At 38.2% G+C, this 9,866-nt stretch overlaps 1 long non-coding RNA gene across 1 annotated transcript; it reads right to left on the reverse strand.

Moving 5' to 3' along the window:
* Positions 1-8,352: 8,352 nt before the first annotated feature.
* Positions 8,353-9,423, reverse strand: LOC146312545 (uncharacterized). Its single transcript, XR_014772069.1, has 2 exons — positions 9,253-9,423; positions 8,353-8,616 (listed from the first exon to the last, which is right to left on the reverse strand). It is a non-coding gene; the product is annotated as an uncharacterized LOC146312545 (long non-coding RNA).
* Positions 9,424-9,866: the final 443 nt, after the last annotated feature.

Raw genomic sequence — 9,866 nt, forward strand, 5'->3', positions numbered from 1 at the left:
AGGCCCTTGGTGTGTCTTTGTAATTCACAGTTCAGAGCAAGGTGGAAGGAAATAGAAGTTGGGAAATCTATTGGATCATCAACACAAGCTATGATTGTCGACAGTAGATTGATGGACACCTTTACAGATAAAAACAATCCTTGGATACAAGTGGCTCTTAACACCTGGCAGAGGGTAGTTAAAAAATATAACCTGAAGGGTGTGGAGAAATTAAGATGGTGCGCATATGATACTGACTTCATCCCAAACGAGACGGATACCAGATTTAAAATATGGATGGGTAAAGGGCTAACATCATATTGCTGATGTATCCATAACAAAACACTGAGACACTTAAAAAAGATTATGGATTGGAGGATCAGGATTTTTTCAGATATCTACAAGTGAGACAGAGTGAATGGAATTATAGCTGAGGGCTTGGAGAAAGTAGACAATGATATATTGAATATTTTTGTGTCAATTTACAAATCAGGAAATGGATGCAAAATAATATCCAGATTATATAAAAGTAGGGCTGCACGATATTGGAAAAGACTGACTTTGCAATTTCTTTTTTAACCCTGCGATATATATTGCGATATGAAAAAATACAGGAATTTTTACCAGATGACTTGAATAGCACTTTATGTTATGCTGCACTGCTGCCATCTTGTGGACAATTAACCTGCACTGATCTTGTGACTCACTCCATATACGGGGGCGTGGTCTGCTTTGGCAAACTGATTAAGAATGATTGTGATTGGTGGATCGCTGCACGCAGTGTGTGTCAGGTACCCTTGAAATTAAATGAACACGTTTCGTTCATTTGCCTCCTACATCGCAATGTGACTATTGCGCACACATACATTGCAATGACGATATGCAAATCACAGTGGATAACTACATCATCACACTGTTGGAGGGAATTTGGATGGAAAAATATCATGAGATTTTCATTACTCCTGCCCAGAAGAGATATCAAGGTGTTGGAATGAATTGTTGGGGGCTATGTGGAACAGATGTAGGTAACCATTATCATTTATTTTGGGATTGCCCCAAAATTACATTCTATTGGAGGGAAATTCATAAATGTTTGGAAACAGTAATTCAGATCACTATTCCATTTGATGCTTTGACAATGTATATGGGCACTGTAACACTGAATCTTCAAACTAAAACAGACAAATATTTAATGACAATATTACTTATTGTAGGCAAAAAAGCTGTGACGAGGAAGTGGTTACAACCAGATGCTCCAACATTAGAGGACTGGTTAAAATTATTCAGGAAATCTACACAATGGAGAGACTAACCTTTTCTATAAAAATGCAAAGAGAAAAATTTAGGACATTGTGGTCAAAATGGATTGGATACATTAATTCACAGAGACCTGACCTACTTTAAAGGAAATTGCCATTTTCAATGAACTATGAGGAGTAGACTTTCATAGATAAATGAATGTGTGTGACATTGTTCGTTCAAATGTTTATAGTTGCTGACACTAAAATGTAAGGGAGAAAAATAGACAAGCTTATTTTGACTAAGTTTAATGCCATTATTTGAGTTATGTCTTTACTATTATGTACTTATGTAAATGTGATTTATGTACTGTCTTCATGTACTGAATGTCTTGCAAACCTGGACTGTGAATGACCTCCCTAATAAAAACAGAAAATTGTTCTTTTCAAGTTCATTTTTAGTAATTAAGAAAAGCTATATTAACCAACATCTTACAGTGTTAGTGGTAACCCTTGAGAGAATTTATATCAACACTGCATACGAGAGTTAGAAAAACTAACAATGGTTAGTGTTAAAAAGTGTTGAATTTTAACTCAAAAAGAGTCAATTATTACACTAAATTAGTGTTAAAGTACCAACTCTCCAAAACAATAAAATTAACTATCTGTGGTGTGGACCGATATAGACATTTCAAAAGTGTTGAAATCAATTCCAACAGTGTTAATCTGAGTATACAGATTTTGCTGTGTAGCTGGCAGCATATTACTGTTCACACAGTGGCAGTTAAAAACTCATTTCCTGTTCTGACTTAAGAATAAACAATCTGTGCTGACCAGGGGGGTATACTACGAAGCAAGCTCAACACAGCCAGGCTTTCTTTGCATGATCTGGACCGACAAAGCCTAAAACCTCAATCAGAGATAACGGGTATCACAATGGTGGTTATCAACTCACTTTGTTAATCCAGGCTTTCGTCTTTAGACTCTGTGCGCGCTCACATAAAAGGGGCGTTTGTTGTGTCATTTGACTCTTCTTCCGCATGAAATGAAGCGATCGCGAGCCACTTAAGTCAAAATCATCAAGTTGTTATAATTATGAGCTGTGGAAAACATACAAATACATTACGGCAAAAAGCAACATTGTTGCTGCAAATAAAGCAGGAGAAGAAGTTTGCTGTTAGAAAATTACTGATGGACTAAATGTGGTTTTAATGCTGCCGTTTATTCTAACATGAAAACTGCATATTAAACAATAAAACTCCATACAGCAGATTTAAACATGATGAAGTCTGTCTGACACTGTCCTATGATGACAGAGACGTGGAGATCACTAAAGTTTCTGACCAAACCAACGTAAAATGAGTGAAACTGATTTAAGATTGTCTGTGATAAATGATGATGAATTTTCTAATCAGTGTCCTGAGCTGCAATATCACCAAGACAAAACAGATAACAGTAAAAAGTATTCAAAGTATCTGTAGTTGCTTCATCATTATTTTACTGTGTGGATTATATACCATGTCAATTTAAAGTGTTAATATGATCTGGAGCAAACGGGAAGAATGACTCTGCATCACCAAACGGAGGTTACCATCATGACAGCGCGATGTATACCGTTTGTGCTGCTGTTACATTTTTACATTAGATGAATTCGTTCGGTGATATTACAAACATACAGCTAAGCAGTTTTTCATTGTTAACCTCCTCCCTCAGTTTAAAAGCTATATCGCCCATAAACAACCTTGTTAGGACAATAGTTAAAGAAAGGCACTTTTTACAGACGATTTAATCATAAACTCTGAACATAACCTGCTCCCGACCAGGTTATGAGCTTAGCATAAGTTACCATGGTGATCTAGCCAGGTTAAAAGAGAGCCACATTCGTGAGGGGTGTACTACGAAGCGAGATTAATGGGTTAGCGAGCTATGTTGAGTCTAAAGCCAGGATTTTCAGTGTCACAAAAGTGGCTCTCTTTTAACCTGGCTAGATCACCATGGTAATTTATACTAAACTCATAACCTGGTCAGGAGTAGGTTATGTTCAGAGTTTCAGATTAAATCGTCTGTAAAAAGCACTGCTCTTTCACTTATAATTGTCCTAACAAGGCAATATAGCTTTTAAACTGAGGAAAGACAATAAAAATGAAAAGTTGTTGAGCTGTATGTTCGTAATATTACCGAACGAAGAAGCACAAATGGTATACATCGCGCTGTCATGATGGTAACCTCCGTTTGGTGATGCAGAGTCATTTTTCCCGTTTGCTCCAGATCATATTAACACTTTAAATTGACATGGCATATAATCCACATACTAAAATAATTATGAAACAACTACAGACACTGAATACTTTTTACTATTATCTGTTTTGTCTTGGTGATATTGCAGCTCAGATCACTGATTAGAAAATTCATCATCATTTATCACGGACAATCTTAAATCAGTTACACTCATTTTACGTTGGTTTGGTCAAAAACTTAAGTGATCTCCACGTCTCTGTCATCATAGGACAGTGTCAGACAGACTTCATCATGTTTAAATCTGCTGTATGGAGTTTTATTGTTTAATGTGCAGTTTTCATGTTAGAATAAACAGCAGCATTAAGACCGCATTTAGTCAATCGGTAATTTTCTGACAGCATACTTCTTCTCCTGCTTTATTTGCAGCAACAATGTTGCTTTCTGCCATAATGTATTTTGTATATTTTCCACAGCTCATAATTATAACAACTTGATGATTTTGACTTAAGTGGCTTGCGATTGCTTCATTTCAGGTGGAAGAAGAGTCAAATGATGCAACAAACGCCCCTTTTATGTGAGCGGGCACTGAGTCTGAAGACGAAAGCCTGGATTAACAAAGTGAGTTCATAACCACCATCGTGATACCCATTATCTCTGATTGCGGTTTTAGGCTTTGTCGATCCAGATCATGCAAAGAAAGCCTGGCTGTGTTGAGCTTGCTTCGTAGTATACCCCTCATGTCTCCCCACAAATCATCCAGACTTGTTTAGGTCTCTTCTTTTGTTTTTTCCTCACTGCTAAGCAGTACTACAGCAAACTGTTGCACCAAGTCAGCCTCTGTTTTGTTTACATCTGCCTACCCATGACTTCACAAGAGATTGTGCTTCCTCTGGTACATAAACTTAATAAGACTAAGGCTAAGAGTGACCCAGAGCACTTTTGGAGAAAATGTAAAAGTTATTTCATAGCTAGTGTTTTATTATGAATGTATGTGTGAATGTACAATTTAATTTTCCATAGTTACAAAAACAATTCTATATACTGTCGGTCTTACAAAGACAGAAAAGCAGAATTTGCAAAGGTCAGACTTTAAATAGAATGGAATTGGCCATGGACATCGCAATCTATACAGTTCTAAGCATACAGTTGTTTGACATTGACTGTTAGATACTGGTTGGTTAATGGTTTAATAATTTGTGTATCAATTACTTTGTAGCTGATCAGGTTAATTGCCAGCTAATTATAGTCAGGTTCTAACTGCAGTATGCAATAAATGGTTGTCCTTTGTGTGTGTTGACCTGTCACTCACTGCTGAAAGTACAGAACACAATTTAAAAGAAATTATATTTTATAATAACGAGATATTAAATGAGCTTTTAGGTTGTCTGATATACTGCATTTATTTATTGGTTTGATTAATGGTTTACAGTAGCTCATCTGTCTTATTATCAGCTAAGCCTGTTTTATCTTCTCATTCTAATAATAGTCTAATTATCACCTACTGTTTGTGCACTTTTGTGCCCTACAATTTGGCCAAAAAGCGCCAATACATTTGAATTCATCATAGGCCAAAGTGACTTCTCCTAAAAATGACTTCAAAAAAAAAAAAAATGACAGAAAGAACCAGTATTTTTATAGTCATACTTAAGCTATATCACATGGAAGCAGCTTACCTTAATGGTGATAACACACTTGCCACTCTGCATTTTACACGCAGCAACAAACTCCTGGAACATAAGTATGCACAGTGAGTGTTATAGTCAAAAACATGGTGACACAAAACATTGTGTGGCAAAAACATAATATAGGGTGAGCACGTGTATAATTCCTCTGGGATTAAACAAACAAAAAAAAAAAAATTCAAAAACCAAAGAGAAATAACTTGATGCTTTAGTCCCACTGACACGAATTTGGCACGAATGTAACGAGTTCTGGCAAAGGACAAACCCATCGTTACTTTGTGATCACGTCATGAAATCTTTGAATTGATACAGAAAAGTATAGTATAGTATAGTATAGTATAGTATAGTAATTTGAATGTATATTTTGTTGGTTCTGTTTTGTCATGTGAGCTTGTCTTTTATGTGATACAGAACAGGAATTAACTGTAAAGCAGAGTTAAGTGAGTCAGGGCTGTTTAATTTGAACTGATTTTTATTACTTCATTTTCAATTTGTTCCTGCACAATAATAAATGAAATAAAAGTGAAAAATGTTATGTTATTGTTTTTTATGCCTTCACAAAGGAATAAAAATATTTGTGCAGCATTGCGCTATATTTATATGATGAGATAAGTACTTTAACTTTTAACTTTTTTAAGCCAATCATGCAATAAACTAATCAGAAATTAAAAGCAGGTGCGGCACCAGCGCAAGCAGTGGTAGCATGACGAGGAAGAGAAGGAAACAAGGATGTTTTGATACCAGCCCGAGTCTCTTGCAAAACGCATTTTCATCCAGTGAGTCATTAAATCAACATAATTACTCCCTTACTCGAATTGAGAATTGTAACACCGGTACCTCCGTCCCCTCACTTTCTTCACTTCGGATCCACATACACTAATATCAGGCATGCCCTTGTCCATAATTTCTGGGTGTTAACTGGGTATCACGGACACTTACCCTCCCTGCGCCTCAACTTTGAGACTTTGACTTTGAGATTCACTGACAAACAGGGTGAAATAATGTGTGAAAAGAGGAACGTAGCGTTGAGCCTCAGCACAATTTATAATGAGAACTACTAAGCAGGGTTAGTGTTATGGTTAAATTAGCTAACGTTAGCTACCATCCAGCCTAAAATGCCACAGTTGCCCTTGAACTGTCAAAATAATTTCTCTTCAAATAGCAAACTGTTACTACCTGACATGACTCTACATTAATGTTAGCTAGCTAACAATATACCAATCACCAGCACAAAGACTTATTTATCATTTAACTAATTTTAAACTTACTTCACTTTATTGTGCGGAGTTTTCCACCTCGAGTTTCTGGTCGGTCGGTCAGTCCCCTGATTTAATTACTGCCTGTTGTCGTCAACCCGGTATGCTACATTCAGAGGGCCCCGGAAATGGGAACGCTACAATTTATGAATATAACACAAGGCAGCTAGAAGATCAAACAACAAATACTGTCAGTCTAAAGACCCTGCTCAGTATTTTAAAATACGCAAATTTACTTAAATAAAAAGAGAAAACGGTATCTCTATGAAGAAAGAAGAAAAGAAGTAAAGAAGTTTAATATTAAGGATTTTCTAATTCAAAAGTAGTACTTCATAGTTCCTACTTCGGTTTCTTGTCCCAAGAGGAAATTTGTCTTCCCCTGCCTTTTCTGTCTCTTTGTCATGACAAAAATTGCATTTTAATTATTTTCAGTGCGATGTCATAATATATCAATGTCAGTTTTTTTTTTTTTTGTTTGTTTTTTTTTATCATTCATCAAAACAGGGTTGGGCAACAAAATGAGACTTCATCCATGCTACATCCACATACAACAAATATAAACATATGATCTGATGAGTATTTTCTCAAATGTCTGACAATTCATATGATATGATTATTCATTCATTTTCTGTAACCGTTTATTCTGGAAGGGTCATGGGGGCTGGAGCCTATCCCAGCTTACATTGGGCGAGAGGTGGGGTACACCACAGACAACATAGAGACAGACGCACACTCACACCTACAGAAAACTTAGAGTCACCAATTGCTTGTACTTAAATTCTGTCATGACATACCACTTTGCAAATACCAATCTGAAGCAGAGGGCCATCAGAAAGTAATTTCAGTGTTATTTCTGAATGGTATCATTGTGGGACAAGTCCTTAAAAATAACTACTGTGAATGGCAACAGGTGTCCTGTCCAATAAAGGCTAAAAGCCCCCCCCACAAAAAAAAAGTCAAACTAGAATGTCTTGGGTAAAGTGTCTGTTCATGGAACATCCAGTGCTGAAGGTGCAGAATGGTGTGACCAGATCTCTGTGCCATCATTCACTGCTCAGCTCTGTCTGGTCTCACAATGGACTCTGCCTGACAGGAAGTTGAAATGATTGGGGATATGCTTGATCTTTTGGTAGACTGTGTGCGTCTTGACCAAACTGCACATGCCCATTGCTGTCTCCAGTTAGATGGATGATGTCTACTGTTGGCTCTGAAATCAAAGACAGGTGAATTGGCAGTTTCAGGAACTATTAAATATAAAGCCTAAATTAAAAAAAAAAAAAAAAAGTGAGAACTTTTAATTGAATATTAACAGAGATATTTATGCTGAATGAGTGCAATGACTGCAAGCAGGGGGAAACTTCTGACGAAGCTCTGTCACAAGTGATCTCTTTAGATGTTGTTATGTTATTGAATTATTGATTTTTTGACAACTTTAGGGGAAAGGAAAACAGGCTTTACAGCTTTAACAGAACATTAGCCTATCACCACTTTATAAAGTTGTAAGTGAAGCTGTAAGTGGTGAACATGAGCAAACAGTTGCCCATTTACAGAGAAACTTAAGCATTCATTTGAAAGTCAGATTTGTGTCCACCTGACAAAGATCAATATTCACTTTATTTCTGTTCAGGTCTGGACCAGTTTTTCTGCTGTTTGGTGCTGGGTAGGTACTGTACAGTGAATTTACCACAGACTGAACAGCTGCCTGCTGTTGCTGGAACCTCGGTCGATGATGTTGAGAGTGAGATCTGAATTTTCCATCTAGAAAATCAGAACAACGTGTTGGTGATGATTCTTTGTGATAATTGACTAATATGTGTGACCGGGGGGAGGGGGTGTCTGACCCAAACCCCAGACTACATAGACCCGACAACGCCACTCTGGGAATTTCACCCAGAGAATATACACTTAACAGGTTCAGACATCAGTTCTTAGAATGCAAATGAGGAGCAGAGACGTGCGTTTCAAGTTTAACTCGGGATAATTTATTAAAAATCAAGGCAAGTACTGGTGATATTAAGTCTGTTAAAAGAGAGGAGACTGTTATTTAAAAAATATAATTGTCTTTATTACAACCCCAAATGCTAAAATTCTAAAATAGTTGCAGGGGGTGCGTTACCAGTGCAGGGGAAGGAAGGGTGCCCACCCACGGGTTGGGGTAAGTGAGGGGGAAGATCAGGGTGTGTCACCACCACCACCAGTGTCAGACGCCTGCTCCCATTCACACTGCAAGACAAAAGCACGCAATATTTAGAACAGCAACTCAAAATGGCATGCAGTATAAAATCCAATGCTCACACTCACTATGAAAAAGGTACAGATTGGAGGCAGTAGTACATGCAAGAAGGAAGACCGGAGGAAACGGTGAGCCCTCCACCCAATCACCCACCACCAGCCGGGCCTAGCCACCCAACCAGCCTGCTACCAGTATAACACCCAGCAACTCACAGCCCTTAGGCAGTGGTTTAGCACAGATAAAAACAACAGTAAAGGAACCTTATTAAGCTCCAAACAGGATACTCAACTAATAACCTTACACACAAAGTGATCATAAGAAAAAAATAACAAACAAACTCAAACCAAAATACAGCACAGTACCCACTACTGATTCTAATGATATCACACAATTAAATACGGGACAAGAACAGCAGCGGTCACAGGGCTCCTCCTCGAGCACACAGAGTGGAGCTAAATTCTCCAGAGATCGTCGCCAGGTTAACCCCGTCCCTTCTAGCTGCGAGTTTACATAGGTAGCTGGGCACCATAGCACGCCACACGTGCCGGCCTACGGGTGCACGGTACAAACACAGTTAGAGAGCTAACGCCAACGCCGGCCAGCTCAGGTGTACCTGCGAACTGCACCTCAAGCTGATGTGCACCCTTCACAGCAGTCACGAATTCTGGAAATGGCGAGACAGCGCTCACCGGGCTGCCTACCACTCCCTTTAAGGGGGAGGCTAGATTGAAAACAGCTGTTGCCCGGTTACTTCCTGCCTCCGCCTACGGGCTGGAACAAATGGGGCGGGGGCTCGCCTCACTACATATGGATGAATGCACTTTTAACAAACAAGAAATTGTTGTGTAAGCAGCATTTTTTTAAAGAGTGATAAAAAATGCTGGGCACACAAGGTGCATAAAGTAGACCGTCTTCATAGAGGATTTTGGACACTACTTGAATAATGCGACAACTACCTTGCTCACCAAAATGACCCTGTGTGTAAATAAGACAGCTCTGGAAATTTGGATTTGTTTGGAGAAGATATTTTTTTTTCTACTTACTTGGAAATAGCCTATTTCACCCAGCTTCCCAGGCAGGGATATATTTGACACATTTTACTAGTCCATCAACATGTGGATGGAAAACTAAATTTGCTCACTTCAGACTTCCATGGTGTTGTGGAGGATCTGCATTTCAGGGACTGAAATTGCCCTCGTCTCCGAGTCTGTTAGAAAACAATTTTCAGACACTTGAATCT

The sequence above is a fragment of the Lutjanus erythropterus genome, chromosome 16 (genome assembly GCF_056507025.1).
Source record: "Lutjanus erythropterus isolate fLutEry1 chromosome 16, fLutEry1.hap2, whole genome shotgun sequence".
NCBI lineage: Eukaryota > Metazoa > Chordata > Actinopteri > Lutjaniformes > Lutjanidae > Lutjanus > Lutjanus erythropterus.